Source organism: Haemaphysalis longicornis, unplaced genomic scaffold (assembly GCF_048455015.1).
Source record: "Haemaphysalis longicornis isolate Haplotype H1 unplaced genomic scaffold, Haemaphysalis longicornis Haplotype H1 scaffold_4, whole genome shotgun sequence".
In the NCBI taxonomy this organism is placed as follows: Eukaryota; Metazoa; Arthropoda; class Arachnida; order Ixodida; family Ixodidae; genus Haemaphysalis; species Haemaphysalis longicornis.
In genome coordinates, this window is record NW_027526361.1 from 111,447,104 (window position 1) to 111,464,238 (window position 17,135).

Here is a 17,135-nt window from a genome sequence, read left to right on the forward strand (position 1 = left end):
AAGGAGACATGGATAAGGGCCCTTGTACTGTCGTGGCCAATTCATCGCATACTTCGTCTGCTTCCCAGGACAATTATCATCATCATGCCGTACCTCATCTATTCTTCATACCCATCCTCATCATCATTCCTGGGGCTGGAGTTCTGGGTTGCCGCTCAGAATAAACGCGCTGTTTCACTGCCTCTGCGACGTCTCTTCTGGGGGACGGCTGCCCTTGACGTCTCCCTCAAGATATATATATGGCAAAGCGCACGAGAACGGAACGTGACAGATCCTTGTAGAGTGGTTTTAGTTACACATCTTCACGACGTTATCGCAATGCCGACGAAACATAAGTGAAGTATGAGAGGGTAAATAAAGGGTTTATTCTAAAGGTTGATATTTCAGAAAAAAAATCTGCTGCCCAATCGCAGTTTTAAAACGTTTATTTATTAATATTCGTAAGCTAAGTGAAAACATCATGAGAAAAGGCTCACTTCTTTCCATACAAATAAGACTAGTAACTTAACGAATCTGACAGTAATCGAAGTATACATAAATTGTTGTCTTAGGATTGCAGAAATATTTATAGTTCTTCATGCAGTCTCTAGTTGGCCCTTCTTTTAGGTAGGAGCCTTTCACCCGAAGATCGCACTGGGATCGGACCGCACCTGGAATTGACAACATGTCACCAATTTGTAAGTAAACGTACGTGTCAAAGAAAAATTTAAACTAGATAAAACATATTGGCAAGTGTACAACTTATTTGTAAAAAAAGCCTGAATTTACGCCGCTTTACTTGGAAAAATTGGATTTTTCCAAGGGAATAACAAGCCCTGTGGTAACATTTTTTAAGTAGACTTCCGTGGATTAGGGAAGCCACGTTACTGCACCGAGCTACATTTTCTGCTCGAGCTCTTTCCTGGCTGTTAGCAGTGAAAACCTATCGCTGTTATCTAACCTTTTGGGCAGCATTAAAAATCAATGTATTTTTAACACAGAGCAAACGTCATCGAAAAGAACCCATTATCAATTAATTGACAAAACAAGTGAAACAGACACAAAAATGTGTTTGTATTGTCCCCGTCTAGCAAGCTGCTAAAGTTGGAATGTTTATTGATGGCACCATTCATGCGGTATTTTAGAACATGCTAATGTATAGGCTTCATTTGTTTTTAGATGCGACGCATCTCTTGCTGTGAGGCATGTCCCTCCTGCGTCGTCGCGGCGTTGTCCGCATGCCACCTGCGCATGCGCGACTCTCCTCCGTTCTCTCTCCGACAGCTGTGCGCAACACTCTCACTCCGTCTCATTAACATAATAACAACAGCTGCGCGCGCACTTCGCTCCGCTCGCGTCTGCTCCGGCGCGCAAGTGCGCGCATGCGCGACTCTCCTCCGCTGTCTCCTCTACTTCAAGCGCTGTGAATATAAAGGGGGTAGCGCGTTGCGGCGGTTCAGTCAGCGCTCGCTATCCACTGACCGTGTACTTCAGCGACCACAAAGCCCTCGTGCTCAAAGTAAAGTGCAACCGCTGAAAATGGCAACCAGTCTCTCTCTCTCAGTAAAAGAATGAAAATTACGCCCATCTTTCCCACGTATGAGAACACCCGCATGTGATGGAAGGCATCCTACGCGTTCACAACACGTTTCACGCGATTTAGAGAATCATCCCAAGGGAAACACCAATTGAACCCCCCCCCCCCCCACCCCCGATGCGTCGCATCACATCAGGGTTCCCCTCGCGGGAAGATGGGCGTAATTTGTTTCTTAGTTGCCATCAGTAAATATCAGATAAAAAAGGACAGTTTGAAAACGCAATTACATTTAAAGCCAGTCAATTAAGACAGCAGGCCGAGAAATGTTAATCCAGTAAGCTGAAAGAAGGGTCATACAAAGGTAGCGCTGGTTTTTGTTGATGGGGAATGCAGGCTTAGAGGTAAAAACTAAAAATCCCGAACAATACTGCCCCAACTAACTGCTACTTTTTTCTCAGCCTCCTTATGCTTCTATCTATGCGGGCACTACTATTCGACGTACTGCACTGCTAGCACCGGTTATAAATCTCTCTCAATTTCTAGGGGACACTCATAACATCCACGCAAGAAGCATCCATGCAAATGTTTGGAATTCCGCTCCAAAGTCCGCTACTTGGCAATACCCTTACGGACCCAGTTGTCTTTTTCAAAGTTTTGTAGGCCACGACGACTGCGGCCCGACCAGGCGCATGTCCAAGTAGGGGTGCTGCGGTTCCCTCTGTCGGCTGGTTGCGCGTCTAAAACGAAGGAGGGGAACTTTCGCTCTTGCCTTCGCAGTATAGATGGCGCGAGAAGGACAGCGCGCGGCCGATTTGACTGAGCAAGCACTTGAGAGCAGGAACATGGCGCTGCATTTGTCGCGCCGGCCACATCACGTAAGCAAAAAATTGGCCGCATATCTGCTCCTTTTGTTGCAAATGTCGTCAAAAGACAATAGTCTTTGTAGACATTTGCCAAGAAAATGCCCCCCTTCGCTGTCCCATTCACCTCTCATGCTGTTCCTGTTCGGTCGCGCTCATCCCAAGGTAAACACACTAAAGGTTTGCTCAAGGCGATTTGAATTTACCGCGTTCCACTGCTACAGGCGGGGTTCCTCGATGCCAGCGCTGCAGTACAGCGGAGACGCGCGTGAATCGAGGTGTCCGACTTCAAGGTTTATAGAACCGCTTTGCCGTGCTCCACGTGCGTTCCAAGCAGAACGTGAAAGCTACCTAGTGGAGCCTTCCTTTACTGTTGCCGCGTGATTTCTCATACGCGGCGTGATGCCGCCTATGCCGCGTGATTTCTCATTTCTCAAAATTTCCGGGTTTAAGTAGCCCAAGAAAGACTATCGTCTTTAATAGCACAAGCTCCCCTCGCTCTCTTTAGCCGTGCAACCAGACGGCAGTGGCAACCGCAACGCCCCCGCTTGGCCACCTGCCTACGCCAGCCACGGTCGCCATGGCCTACAATATTTTGAAAAAGACTGTACATTGATGTATCAGTAAAATTACGCGTTCCAGTAATTTCAATAAACTTGTAGCAGAACGTGCCACGAGCGGCTTCCTCGGTATAACCATATCACCAATTTATTTGTTGCGCGCACTGAGTTCCTGCGTCATTCTCTGGCAGTTGCAATTAGAATACCGAGAACTATCTCTAACGCTGACTGAATGAAAGCAAAAAAAAAAACAATTGCTCCAAATCCGCGGGCTTTGTTATGCGTCGTGTCGCAGCCCCGTCTCTTTTTTACGCGTGCATTACGGCCAAACAAATAGGCCTCCAGCGGCGGTTAGGTAGCGCTACAGGGAAGGAGGCTAAATGGACACTCTGGGTAGTACAGGCCTCCGGATTTCCCATGCGTTTGCGTTAATGACCAACACTCATCTTCACGGTTCTTTTGATATTCTGACTGCGTGAAGTTCAGCGCATTCCCATCGTGAAAGTCAGAGTAAAGTCACGCCATGAGGCAGAAATTAGTATTTTGACGCACCCTCGTGTTCCCAGCTTCAAAAAAAAAAAAACAGCTGCTGCAGGGACGGCGCTCTCCCCCTCTCAAATGCACTGATATGTAATGAGAAATTGAATTTTAGCTTAGCGCTTTTTTTTGAATAACGGGCTTTACGAACCACAGCTTGCCTTTATACCAACCTTCATTAAAAACGCACGCCATCTCAGCGAATATTGAACAATTGTAACGATGAGAGTGCAATGAAGGGCCTAATACAGCGGCGCTGACGCCGTGGTCGGTGCGTCACATTTTGATTTGGCACATTTTGTTCGATTATGAACAGTTTCAAGACAACGTGATGTAGCAGTAACCTGCGTTTTCTTTTCATATGGCTTAGGGGTGAGCAATAGCAAGAAGTGGCTCTGTGTATGTGATGTTAAATTAGAGCTGACCACAAACCGAGAAATCGCGAGTACATGAAAGGCGAAGTCAAGTAAGTAGGGTTAGCGTCCTTACATTGCGTTCATTTCGTCCGTTTAGCGCTTTCATATCACCTGGCTTTTGCTCACGTGTATTAAGTGACTTCGTTTTTTTTCAAACATTCCCGCATAGTTTATTGTTTTAAAAATATTTTCCATGTAAGTTGTAAAGAAGTAAATGGGTTTCTTCAGCCAGGAATAAATTTTCTTATCCCCCCCCCTCCATAAACCTCAAACACAGTGTACTGTAAGACCCTACCACTGTGGGCCCTGCTGTGCAGCTCCGATCCCCTAATACAGCTACGCCTTCTCCTTAGTATCTGTCTTCCCTCTCCTTAGCACGTCTGCCAACTTCCTTCTCATCTTTATTCCCGTCCTCCTTTTTAGGCCAACAGAAATCCGTCTTGCGTAGACATAAAACATCGAGAGCACGTGAGCGCGTGGCTAGACCCGACCGCCCGGCGTCTTACAGGCTTGCGCATGGGCTTGTGCAACATGAGGAGCTCTCTCCTTCGTCGTCGTCGTCGTCGTCGTGTAGCCACCGGTGTTCCATGGCCCTGCCGCTTCGAAGACGATGACGACGATTTCGTCAGGCTATGCTTTCACATCCCACACATGGAGATGGCCACCGGACCAGCTGACGAAGACGTGAAGGTGTACCGGAGCGAGTACGATCTACAAGAGGATTTGCCCTACGCGGCTGAGCCACCGGAAGACGAGTACGAAAGGGTTGGGACTATTGCTACTGAATAAAGCACTCTAAAGGCTTTAATGGACTTTGCCTTACAGTGCCGTCCAAAATGGCTTTGCACTTGTGAGGTCCGGCTCCCCCTCTCTGCTGGGGTCCGCTCTCAGTGTGGGGCGAAGGCTGGGTCGACCGCCGCTCTGTTGTTTCTCCAGCCGCGCACTAGTAGTGCAAGCTACGCCAAATTTTCTTTCCTAAATTGCAAGGCATGGAAAAAACAACGTTTTTTTTTTGCGTTCGAGCTCGCAGGGTACACAACATAAGTAACGTTTTTGGCTTTATTGCGCTATATTCGTTTCGCACAAAACTCGTAGTATCTACTTCTAGAATGTTTACGAGTGCTATGAAATAATTTATTTTTGCCCATTACCATGTGCTTTCACTTCAAGATGGCATATCACGCGGAGAATGCTTCTCTTACCCCTTCAAGCCTAGGAACATGTTAGCCACACTATCGTGAATCATTGAGCTATAGCCGAGCTAGCATCATTCAAAGAGCGTGCGACTCCTTAAAATACGTTTGATGCAGCCCCAGCTACACCACACACAGGCCACAGCCTTTGAGAACCAATTCGGCAAATAGCGGTTGTCAACAAAATTCACAATTCTTTCTATGTCTACATTCATGGGCGACACTTGATCAACATCTTCGTTAGTTCCCTCGATTTGTTGCCATGGGTACATATATACACTCACGCACAAACTGAAGAATGTGCACACCCTTGATTTTGAGGTGACTTTCAAGGCAACGCATTTAAAGCTTTTTTTGGCTCTTGAGCCAGCTTTGGAGGGGCTGCTGGTGTTTTCTGACATCGTGCGCCGGGGGATTTTTATCTTACAAGCCACAACGCTAGCTGAACTCCACGGCTTATTGCTCCCACGGGTCCGATTGGTGGCCCGCGGGAGTGGACGGGACGCTTCGCGAAGTTAAAAGAGATAATTCTCACTTCCTGGGACAGTGGCTAGAGGGAGGTCACTGTGGCTGCGACTTGCGCGGGGGAGGGGGGTGCAGGCACGCCAGGAGCAAAAAGGTTTTTAACCTCCTTGGTCGGGACGCTCAGTTCCAGCGTGTACCACATTGTCTTCTCTTGCAACTGGTTGCATCTTCGCCAGGGAAACTGCAAGTGAACGTCTCTCCTTGCGGCTCGTATTTCTAGACGCACTCCCCACTACTAACCCTTCGAAATAATAAGCGACCGTTCCATGCACAAGAACACTTAAAAATGCCACACGCCAGTTCATTTTGACACCGGTACGCCACGATAAAAGCTTCGCGTTCCGTCGTACCTTCCGTCGACTCGCGTTCCGCCGGCTCTGTGTGGTAAAAGAGAATATTGATGTACGTTAATGTTACTAAACGGTTGCCTAACTGTTTTGCTGTGGTTTGTATGATCAGACCGCATGGGGGGCTCAGTTAAGTAACTTTAACGAGGTATTTTGTAGTGACCGTGATACAGCTTATATAAAAACTTAATACGAGATACAGTTCTGCGATGAGCTAGTTTTTTCAATTTTGCCCTGTCGCGAAGAACGGACACGTTGGAAAAACGCGATTTTGTGGAGTATATAAACCGCAAGGCTAAATGTTGCACTCGTTCTATTTTCTTGATTAAGTATTTTTGGTGCGGGCTCTATATCAGATCCGCATATTCTAATTTTGGTCTGACGAGAGCTTTGTACGCTGTTAACTTAACGGTCCATAAGGTACGACGCAATTTCCGTTTCAAAAATGCCAGTTTTTTTAGGGCATTGCTGTAAACGTTTTCTGTATGTGGTAACAAACTTAATTTCTTTCCGAGTGTAACACCTAAATACCTCACTCGCTGGGTTTTACTTGTATAAGCATTATTATTAGTATGAGATAATTCCACAGGTTCTTTTTTGTTGGTAAATGAAATTGCTGCCGCCTTAAAAGTATTGAGCTTCAAGCCCCATGTTTCACACCATACACTAATTGAGTGCAACGCATCATTGAGTCTCACTTGATTGGAGTGTTCAGTTACATTGGCATAAACAACACATCGTCCGCAAACAACCGGGTCTTCACAGGCGATTGAACAGATAAGTAGACATCATTTATATAGACTAAGAACATTAAAGGACAGAGCACTGATCCTTGTGGCACTCCTGAGTGCACATCCAATGTATCGGAAACGCAGTCATTCACAGCCACGTATAATTTTCGTGAGGACAAGTAACATGCTATCCAACGGCAACATTGCGCTCAATGCCCATACAGAATAGTTTGGTTTTAAAGTCAGCAGGCGGAACCACATCAAACGCCTTGGAAAAGTCCAAAAACACTGCGTCAATTTGACCCCTCATATTCAGTGTATTTAACAAATCATCCGTTATCTCAGCTAACTTAATTGTGGTGGATACACCAGCCCTAAAGTCATGCTGATTTTCATGAAGTAAATGATTAGTCATAATTGCCTTAAATAAAATATGCTCGAGCAGTTTACAAGTTGTGGATGTCAAGGACACTGGCTTGTAATTTTTTAATTCTAAAGGGCATCCAGACTTGTGAATCGGAACTATCCTTGCAGAGCGCCAGATATCGGGCATCACACAGGTTTCTAATGATATTTTATATATGACATATAAGTGCTCTGCCACGCAGATTGCGTATCTGTTGAGAAAAACATTACATGTTTTGTCCGGACCCGATGACTTTTTTATGTCTAGATTACGCAAAAGACGAAAAATACCGTTTTTGCTTAAATTTATTTCGGGCATCGGGTTACGAAGCGTGTAAGGTTTCAAGTGTGCGTGCGATGCGTTCATAGTAAAAACTGACTGAAGAAACGCGTTGAATTCATTTGCAATGGTAAAAGGATCGTCAATGCTTACGCCAGATGTTCTGATCTCTGTGATGCCGCTTTTATATTTAAATAAATATTGCCAGAATTTCTTTGGTTGTTCCGACATGAAAGAAGGCAATGTACAAGAAAAAACTGGTCTCTTGCAGCACGGACTTTATCTTTAAAATTGCGTACCATACTTTGAAGTTGTTTACTGTCGCCACGTTTTCGAGAGCGTTTTATCTCGCGTTTCAGGTGTATCAGATCACGATTTATCCAGGGGTACTCCATGTTGATGCGCTTTTTCTTTAAAGGCACGTAGGTGCTTTCACAAAGAATGACCATGTCCTTAAACCTTGACCATAGCTCAATAACGTCATTTGTGTAATTAAAGGAAGGGAATAAAGATTCCATATAACTAATAACTGCATCATCATGTGCATGCGTATAGTCTCTTACAAATATTCCAGAATGTTTAACATTGGATCGCAAACCCGAAATGGGACACTCAAGAAGAAGTAACTGATGATCAGATATCCCATCCTTAACGCTGACGGAGCAATCTGGAAGCGAGCTACTAGCAAACACAAGGTCAAGTAGAGCAGAGCTGGAAATTCTTGTAGCATCGGAAACCAATTGGGGTAATGACAACGTAAATGCAGTAGTTATGATTCACTATTTTTGATATCCTTGCCGTCATACGAAAGGCTGCACCAGTTAATTCAGGGAAGTTTACAATCGCCTGTTATAAGGATGTTTGAATGCGAATTGGTATTTTGCAACAGATAATCATATAATGAATCTAAGTATTCTGGAGGAGCATTCAGAGGCCGATAGGCACCTCTTGATATTATATTTTTCCCAAAAAACTTTCATTCGCACCAAATGCTTTCGTGATCATCGATGCCAATTAAGCGTGTAAATTTAATGTTATTTTTATTGTAAACTTGATCCTGCCGAGCTCCAGCAGATCATTCATTCCATGGCTGAAGACCCGCAGCTAGCCAAATACTTGGTACTGAAGCTGAGTAGGTCGTCCAACGCACTGATTGTGACAACTTGCGACACAAAGCAAGCGGCGCGTCTCCTGCGTATCCAGAAGCTGCCGCTGTCATCACGACCGCACTTGCCAGTTATATCTCACCAAGTTCCTGCGAGCGGTATGTCACGTGGAGTAATTTACGGCTGCAGGCCCTGTGAAACATCCAAAACGTTGATGAAAGCTCTTGACGCTGATATGGAAGAAATTGTTGCTGCGCGCCCGATGGGGCGCCGCGGGACCGTACTTATAACGTTTGCGTCGCCAAGCCCACCAAAAGAAGTCTTTTACTGGAGTTTTCGTCGCTCAGTCCGTCAATACGAGCAGCGTGCTTTGGTTTGTCTTCGATGCCATCGCCCAGGTCACAAAGCGGCCACCTGCCCCGCAGGTGAAGCCGTGTGTGGGAAGTGTGGTAAGCAGCATGGCGAAACGCCGGATGATTGTGCGAGCAACAGGGAGAAGTACTGCGTGCGTTGTAAGCATGTCGGTCACCTCGCTATCGAACCTGAGTGCCCGGCGAAAGCGAATTACCGGAAAAATTGCAAGAAATGGGAATCATCCAGAACAGCTACCTACTCCAGTGGCCTACTCCAACATCACGCAGGGCGAAACCCTTCCAGAGTGGACTCAGCCAGCGCAACTCCTGTGAAATACTCCACGGGTACAGTTCGCACAGAAGAAAATGCGGAATCAAACGACGAAGTGCTTGCGAATTACGACAGAGAATGCACGGACGCGGAGCCGCGATGCAGAGAGTTGCAGCGTGAACGGCCACATAAGCGTGCTGCTTTTGAGGAACGGCTGATTCAACTTGAGCAACAAATAGGTCAGCTCCGTATTGAATACAGCCATTGGGAAGAGGATCAAGAAAACCTCCTGCGCACTGCCCAAGATAAAGCGGCCGAGGTTCACCGCAAACGGAGCGAATATGTGGAGCATTACAAACTTGATGCCCAGCGTCAACACCCGGACATCTCCCTTCAAGTGAAACCGAGCATACAACCGGCAAGCAGTGCATCCCCAACCCAACCACCCAACTACCAGAATTCCCAGGTGATTCACGTCATTCCTGTGGCTACAGAGCAACGACATCAGCTTGCAACTACAGTTACAAAGGATAATAAAACGGCAGGGGATCCTCCCCCTTGGGTGGACCGTCTTCTAAAGGCGCCACAACAATTACACGAGCATCAACTCAACCATCGAGTTCAGCAGATTACGCAGCTCATAGCACAAAGCATTCCTCAATGCGTAATACAGCAAGCGACGACTACCACGACACCAGTTCCGCAACATGCCACAGATATCAACAAGCAGACATCAAATGCAGCTCTCCAGTAAAGCATCCACAGCGGGCACACCTCCGGACCTACTACAGTGGAATTGCCGCTCTCTTCGACAGTGTGCGGCTGAGCTCAATGAGCTCTTCCGTAGTGTCGGTAGACCCATCGCACTCCTGTTGCAAGAAAATCGGGGAGATACACCTGGTATTTCCGGATACAAAGGCTATTTCCAACCCACTATTGAACATCGTGTGCCCAGAACTCAACAATCAAACAAGGTTGAGGCACAAGCGGCTGTGTTTGTGCGCCAGGATATTCCCCACGCGCAAATCGATACTGCTCAATACTGCAGCAGCTTCCAAGAGATCATGGCTGTACGTTTATACATCGGTAGAAAGACTATGCTAATTGCGTCGTATTACGCGCGTCCTGAGCCCAGCTGCTGCCGCCGTGGGTCCCAAGGGGGCAGTGTCGGGTACCAGTGGATGCTCGACATGAGAAAACAGTACCCAGAGGACCGCTTCCTTGTGGCTGGAGATTTTAACGCACACCACCCAGACTGGGGATACAGCACGGCGGACGCACGTGGCAACAAACTTCAGGAGACTACTGAAGCAGCCCGCCTTACACTCATCAATGACTTGGAATACCCTACGAGGCGCGGACTTCACGTGAGACAGCGCGATACCACCGTAGATCTCACATGGGCAGATCACCGCGTCGTTAAAGAGTGGCGCTGCGGAGCAGATCCCATGAGCTCCGACCACTATCCCATATGGCTGCAGTTAAACGCCCGAAGCCTCCGACAGTGCAAGCGTACAACACAAACAGTCGATTGGGATGCCTTCCGTGCTGCTATGGCTGAATATGAAAGCAATCTTATCTGCCTCGGACTTCCCAGAGGGTCGTCGTGCTTGGGTACTGTCGCTGAAGCTTGCTGTCTGCCCTTGGACGTGATTAGGCTCCAAGAAACCGTGCGGATACACCTGCGACATCGCATGCACGCCAAAACCCGTACAATAACCCGACTGATAGAAAATGGGAACTCAAGTTTCGGTCGAACATTGAAGTCGTTGCACCTTTCGATTCCCACCCAGGCACCAAATTCAATGCCGTCTCATTTCCCGCCCTGGACCCTATCGCCATTGCATATTAGATGCAACAACCCGGGAATCGACTCTAAAAAGAATATGAATCAAAGCGGCTTGTTACAGTTGACACTCTGCCACATTTGCCGACTATACTCAGGCACAAAACAAATTTTTACAGACGGGTCGTGTACGCCTGGCCACAGTTCCTCCGGGATCTTCATCTCGTCCACTGGACAGACGTTCTCTTATCGTCTCGAGCGGGCAACGTCATCTATGTCAGCCGAGCTTCACTCCATCAAGAAAGCCATCCGGTACATTCTCCGCCAACCGCCGGGGCAATGGACCATCTTCACAGATTCCAAGGCAGCCCTCCAAAGTCTACTGCGCAACGACTGCTTCAGCATTCACGAACACGCCTCTCGTGAAATAACTTACTTGCACCACCAGGCCAAAGACACTGGGCACCAAGTGACATTTCAGTGGCTACCAGGCCACTGTGGTGTTCCAGGTAATGAAAAGGCAGATGAAGCAGCTCGCAGGGGCCTTCAAATGCATAATATGAGGAAGGTCTTCTTTACCAAACATCATGCCTCAGCTATGACGAAGGCACTTGTTTTAATGGAGCGGAACCGTCTCTGGTCTCTTCCAGAGCACCACTATCCGTTCTTGCAATACATAGACCCCGAGCTGAGGATTAAGCTGCCAGAGCGACTTCCGCGCCGACTAGAAACTTTGTATCACCGATTACGACTCAATGCAGCGCTTACAAAAACTTACCTGTTTCGACTTGGCGCCACCTCGAATCCTTACTGCGATAACTGCGGATCGCCAGAAACCGTGGAACACGTACTGTTAGAGTGCCCCGCTTACATGCTCGCAAGGTGCCGTTTGGAGCAGAAGATCGAACACCTACGCCCAGGACCAATCAGCCTACAAGTGCTCCTTGGCCCCTGGCACACTCCTTCAGCACAACGCAAAGCACTAAAGGCGTTGTTTGAATACCTGGACGAGATCGGCGTCACTGAACTGATTTAAACTACTGAGAACATGACGTTCGTCGAACTGTTCACACAAACTACATGATGCCCTTTTTTTTTTTACTTCTTCTCTTCTCTTTCTTCTGCCCTGTATCTATAGGGCCTTTTCTACCCTCCCCTACCCATTCCCCCGCCGAGTAGCATGTCGGTGGTACGATTCCGGCAAAACTCTCGGCTTTCTCCTCTAATAAAGAGCTTCCTCTCTCTCTCTCTCTCCATCACTCAAAAGTTGAAGCGCGCAGTTCAGGACTCCACACGCGTAATCCAAGTGAGTGAAGACATGCCGGTACCGGACAAACACCTCGTCAATCTCTGGAATACGAGGGAACAACTATGCATTCAGTACTTGAACAATGGAAGGCTGTTTAAAGATCTTCTCAGGGTACGAAAAAAGGCGGCTGAGGCTCGACGGTACGCCAAACGACTAGCGCGATCGCGGTGGCTCGACCACTGCGCCTCCTTTAGTGAAAAGACCTGTTCAACCAAGCTATGGCACACATTTCGTACCCTGATAGGGAAGGCCAAAGCCGCGCATACGGGCCGCAATATTTGTCTGGCAACCAGCCTTTCTGCTGCAGAATTTGAGGAGGAGGCCGCTCCCACATTTTTCCCGCAACCCAGCATTCCCCCGGCACCGACCACGTATCAATGGCAACCACCAGAGAATGATGTGGCCCAAAATGCGCCGTTCACTCCACAGGAAATGGCAATAGCTCTGGGGGCGATCAACGTGAGGAGCGCGCCCGGTAAAGATGGGATTACATGGCGCATGCTTCAAAACTTGGATGAAGACGCCAAAATGCAGTTGTTATCAGAGTTAAACGCTGTGTGGATGTCCGGTGAGCTGCCAGTCGACTGGAAGCACTCAGTAGTTTACCCCATTCCCAAGGCAGGAAAAAAGATGAATAACATCAACAACATGAGGCCCATCTCCTTGACTTCTACACTTTGCAAGCTTCTTGAGCGCATGGTTCTCACCAGGTTAACCTACATTCTTGAGAACGCTGGCGCAGAGCCGTACTATGACGAAGGGCAAACTAGATTTCGCCCTGGTCTTTGCACCTACGACAGCCTGCTGCTCCTGCGCAACTTGACCGGCAAGAAGCGCCGACGAACGAAGATCCCCGCCGTGATCGTGGCAGTCGACCTCAAAAAGGCTTTCGACACCGTCCGCCATAGTGCCATTATTGAAGCTCTCCAGGACTGTGGTGTGGGTACGCGCGTAATTAATTTTGTTAAAAGCTTTTTAAATGGCCGCACGTTTGAAATTAGAACGGAGCTAAACCATCCCCGCGTCTTCACCAATACAACTGGTGTACCGCAAGGAGCCATCCTCTCACCCACGCTCTTTAACCTAGTGATGCGGAAGATTGCAAAACAACTTCGCAACATTCCACACCTGCAGCACACTATGTACGCTGATGATATCACCATCTGGGTTGACCCTCGATGCACTACGCTGAACACGCAGCAAGTCATCGACACAATTCAGCTCGGACTTGATACCATTGACAGGTGCCTGCCTCCGACTGGAATGAGTCCGTCTCCACAAAAGACAAAATACCTCGTCATTGGAGGGCTCGACCATCTGCAGGCACAAATACATTTCACGCTGAATGGTCAACCCATCGAGCGTGCTGCCGACAGGTGGCTCCGGATACTTGGCGTACCACTCCACGAAGACGGAGGGGCCAGTGAATGGATCCGGCAAATCATATGTGTTTGGAAGCAGCAGCTTCATATCATCAAGAGAATTGGAGGCCGCTTCGGCGGGGCAACAACGCAAGTCCTGCGCACACTTACACAGGCCGTCCTGACTTCCAAGGCGTGCTACGGTGCTCCATGCTTTGCCCTTACGAAGACACAATATGACCGACTGGAGACATTACACCGCGAAAGCCTCAGAGTAATTACTGGTTTACCCCGGCACACCCGCGTGGAAGAACTCTACCGCTATTCCCAGGTGCCCCCCCTCCGCGCTATCATAACGGAGAGGGTCGAAGGCCACAACAGGAGACGCGCCGCAACCCGCGCGGTCCAAAAATTGGCTTCCGGTCAGAGCGATTCGCTTTTCCCGCAACTGCCGGCTGTTCGAGCCCCTTAGGAAGATGTCTTGGTTCGTGTGTCAAAGCCTCTATCTCGCCTGCGTGGCCGAAACCATAACCACCATAACCGCGCCGCTATTGCTGCACGCGCAGACCGCCGAGCCGGCGCCATCTTTACAACAGCAGTCCTAAATGAAACAACATCTCGCGCTTCACTTTCCTGTATTCACGGCCAAATGCGCATTTCCCGCCCAATTCAATTTCTTCACTCTCCAAGCTCATGTGAGACCTGTCTTGCGGCAGTTCTTCTCGCTGCGGAGCACATTGAGGTAACTTACGGAGCCGGTGACAACCACCACTTCACAATATTTACGGACAGCCCCCAAGCCCTCGATCGACTTGGCAAAACCCCATACGTCGGAACCACCTGCGACCTCATCAAGACCATTTGTCGCAGACTGCGAGACACACGCAATATAGTCGTTCGGGTAGACTGGGTCCCGGGACATGCAGGCGGAATCGGCAGCGAGACCGCTTACGCGTGCGCGAGCGAGCACTTTGAACTCCGCTCCAACCCGACGTTGCCCGTCCCATTTGCACAAGACGACCCCGACCCCTCAGAAGCAAAAGCGGCAGCACGGCACGCGTCCAAACAGTCGTTGCGGAACTTGGTTCCACCAGACCCCGCCCCCCTGCCCTCTGGATTGCCCCGTGGCGCACAAGTACTTCTGCACAAGGCACGGGCTGGTGCCGCGCTAACCGATGATGTGTTGGCCAAGTGGCGTGCGTATGTGCCAAAACGTCACCACCATGCCGTCGAGGTTGCGCAATATGTGGCCACAGTTGCCTGCACCTCTTGCTCCACAGGAGCACGCCCACTGTACACCACATGTTGTGGGACTGTCCCGGCCTTCAAACGCTCCGTTTACAGTATCTTCCGCCCGGCGTCCAGCGGCTTGTGGAATGGACAACCCCGCTGCAACCCGCCACTGCAAGGCAGACGCTGCTTTCTGTGTGGGATTTCGCGCGCTCTTCAGGCGTCGGCCGCAGAATGTAACATTTAAACTCTCCCCCCCCCCTTCCTTTCTTCCCCATGCTGACCGACGCGCCCACCTTCTGAAATAAAGTTTGGTTATGTTATGTTATGTTATTTTTATTGTGATTGCAACTCCGCCGCCCCTTGACCCCCTGTCTTTACGAATGAGCGTTTACGAAGGGGGAATTATTTCTGAATTTTGCACATCGGAATGCAGCCAGGTTTCAGTGATCACTACACATGTGGTTGATAACTCAGAATTATATCTTCAAGGATCTGTATGTTATTCAGCACACTGCGTGCGTTTAACGAAACCAGTCAGAGCGTCTTGATGGATTCTCTTCATTTCGTATCGCGCTTACACGCGTTCGCACGTGTGGACCGCTGAGACGACAGTTCGGGTTGCGCTGGCGGAGTGGATTTCGGCAACTTCACTCTGCAATTGCGCGTCGCGTCCCATACATAAAGCCTGTCATCAACTTCGAGCTTATCATAACGAAGCGAAACCTTAGAACCACTGCTCTTTTCTTCAGCCGCGGAAATTTTGCACGAATATTGCGAACGTTTTTTGAATGGTCCTCCGATATTGCTATTTTCGTGGCCTTTAGTTTGAAACAGGAAGACATAACCTTTGTTTTGCTTACGTAGTTGAAAAATCTCAAAATGATGGGACGATGTCGCTCTGCGTGTTTTAGGTCGATTCGGTGAATACGCTCTATTGAGTTTACTTCAACACCTAGAATCTTTTTAAAAATTTCTTCGTTAACTTTCCGCTCCAGTTCTTCTGAGTCCTCGTCTCGATCTTCTTTTACGCCATATACTACAATGTTATTGCGACGACCTCTATTTTCGTATTCATCTACCTTCCCGGCTAACTCAAGAACTTGTTTGCTCGTGTTATTGCAAGCTTGGTCCACTTTCTCTAACCTTTGCTCACATTTCTCAATTCGACACAGTTCTTGCTCAATATTAGCAATCCTTGTTTGAATATCTCCGACTGCCGGTTCAATCTCTTTCAAATTATTTGTCAGCAAAGCCAGAGTTTTGTTTGTCTTTGTTTGCTCTTTCAAAATTTCTTAACTATTTGACTGTTTATCTGTGTGTCAGACTCTGAATCAGAAGAAGAGCAGGGACCAGGATTCAGCTCTATGTCTCCGGATGTCAGTAGCAATAACCTGATCACATGCAAACAGTCACACAATAGACCGAACAAACACTGTGGGCTTGGCAACACCGTCAATGTGACTGAGTCACCTCTAACAGAGGAAGTTGAATACTTGTCACCAACCTGGACAAAAAGAATTGGGATCAGTATCCGTCTGCAAGCGGTGTCACCAAGCCCATTGAAAGAGTCTTGCCAGGGCGTCCAGTATTTATGCCCGAATTGGTCGCTATCCGATGATGCCACCTAGCTGATACGCTGATACGCTTGATGATTGCTGATACGCTTGATTTCTATTTTCCTCTTGGGTATGTAATTTGCAAATATATTTCCACAGCGAGTCTATTCAACTGAATTTGTAGTTTCTATAGTTGTCTTTTATTTCCTGCCTTTGTGATGCGCGAAATTTGTCTCCACAAATTTTGTTCTACTCATTGCGCTGGTGGTACTATAACATAACGAACCCCCTTGTGTCTCTATTTCAGCCTCTGATCCAAAGCATATCAAGGCATTCTGGCATATGAACTAGGATGCCTCGATATCCTTCGTACTTTTTTGTATACGCCGCTTTTGTATGTAATCTAGTCTAAATATTTCGCCGCGTATGTTCTAAATAACTAAGGCACTTCTTGGTGCTTGTGAGTCCAATGTCAAAAACCTAACTGGAACGCTAGCAAAAGTCTCTCACGATTTCTGCATTCCTAATTCTTGATGGGCACTGCGTTCAGTTACTGAGAGTTTACCAAGCTTTGTCCTACTGTTCTCGATGCCTTGCTTAGAACTGACGAGAAAAAAGTTGGTTATAAGATTAGTCGCCATACTACAAGATGGTTCATGTTCTTCTATCTCCGCCCCCCTAGTTGCACCCCAGCATGTCAGGTGTTTTTAGGCCATACTCTTTTGTTTTCTTTATCATAACGTATATAAAAACAGTAAGATAAAAATAGTGAACACCAAAAATAAAGAAA

The 17,135-nt window shown here is 47.9% G+C and overlaps 1 long non-coding RNA gene across 2 annotated transcripts in view; it reads right to left on the reverse strand.

The window, feature by feature from the left end:
- Positions 1–372: 372 nt before the first annotated feature.
- Positions 373–17,135, reverse strand: part of LOC144180493 (uncharacterized) — a 52,555-nt gene continuing 35,792 nt past the window's right edge. Inside the window, exon 6 of one of the 2 annotated variants that reach the window (XR_013324439.1) lies at positions 373–650. This is a non-coding gene — a long non-coding RNA (uncharacterized LOC144180493). The remainder of the gene's footprint in view (positions 651–17,135) is intronic. The other variant, XR_013324438.1, reaches the window with a different exon arrangement.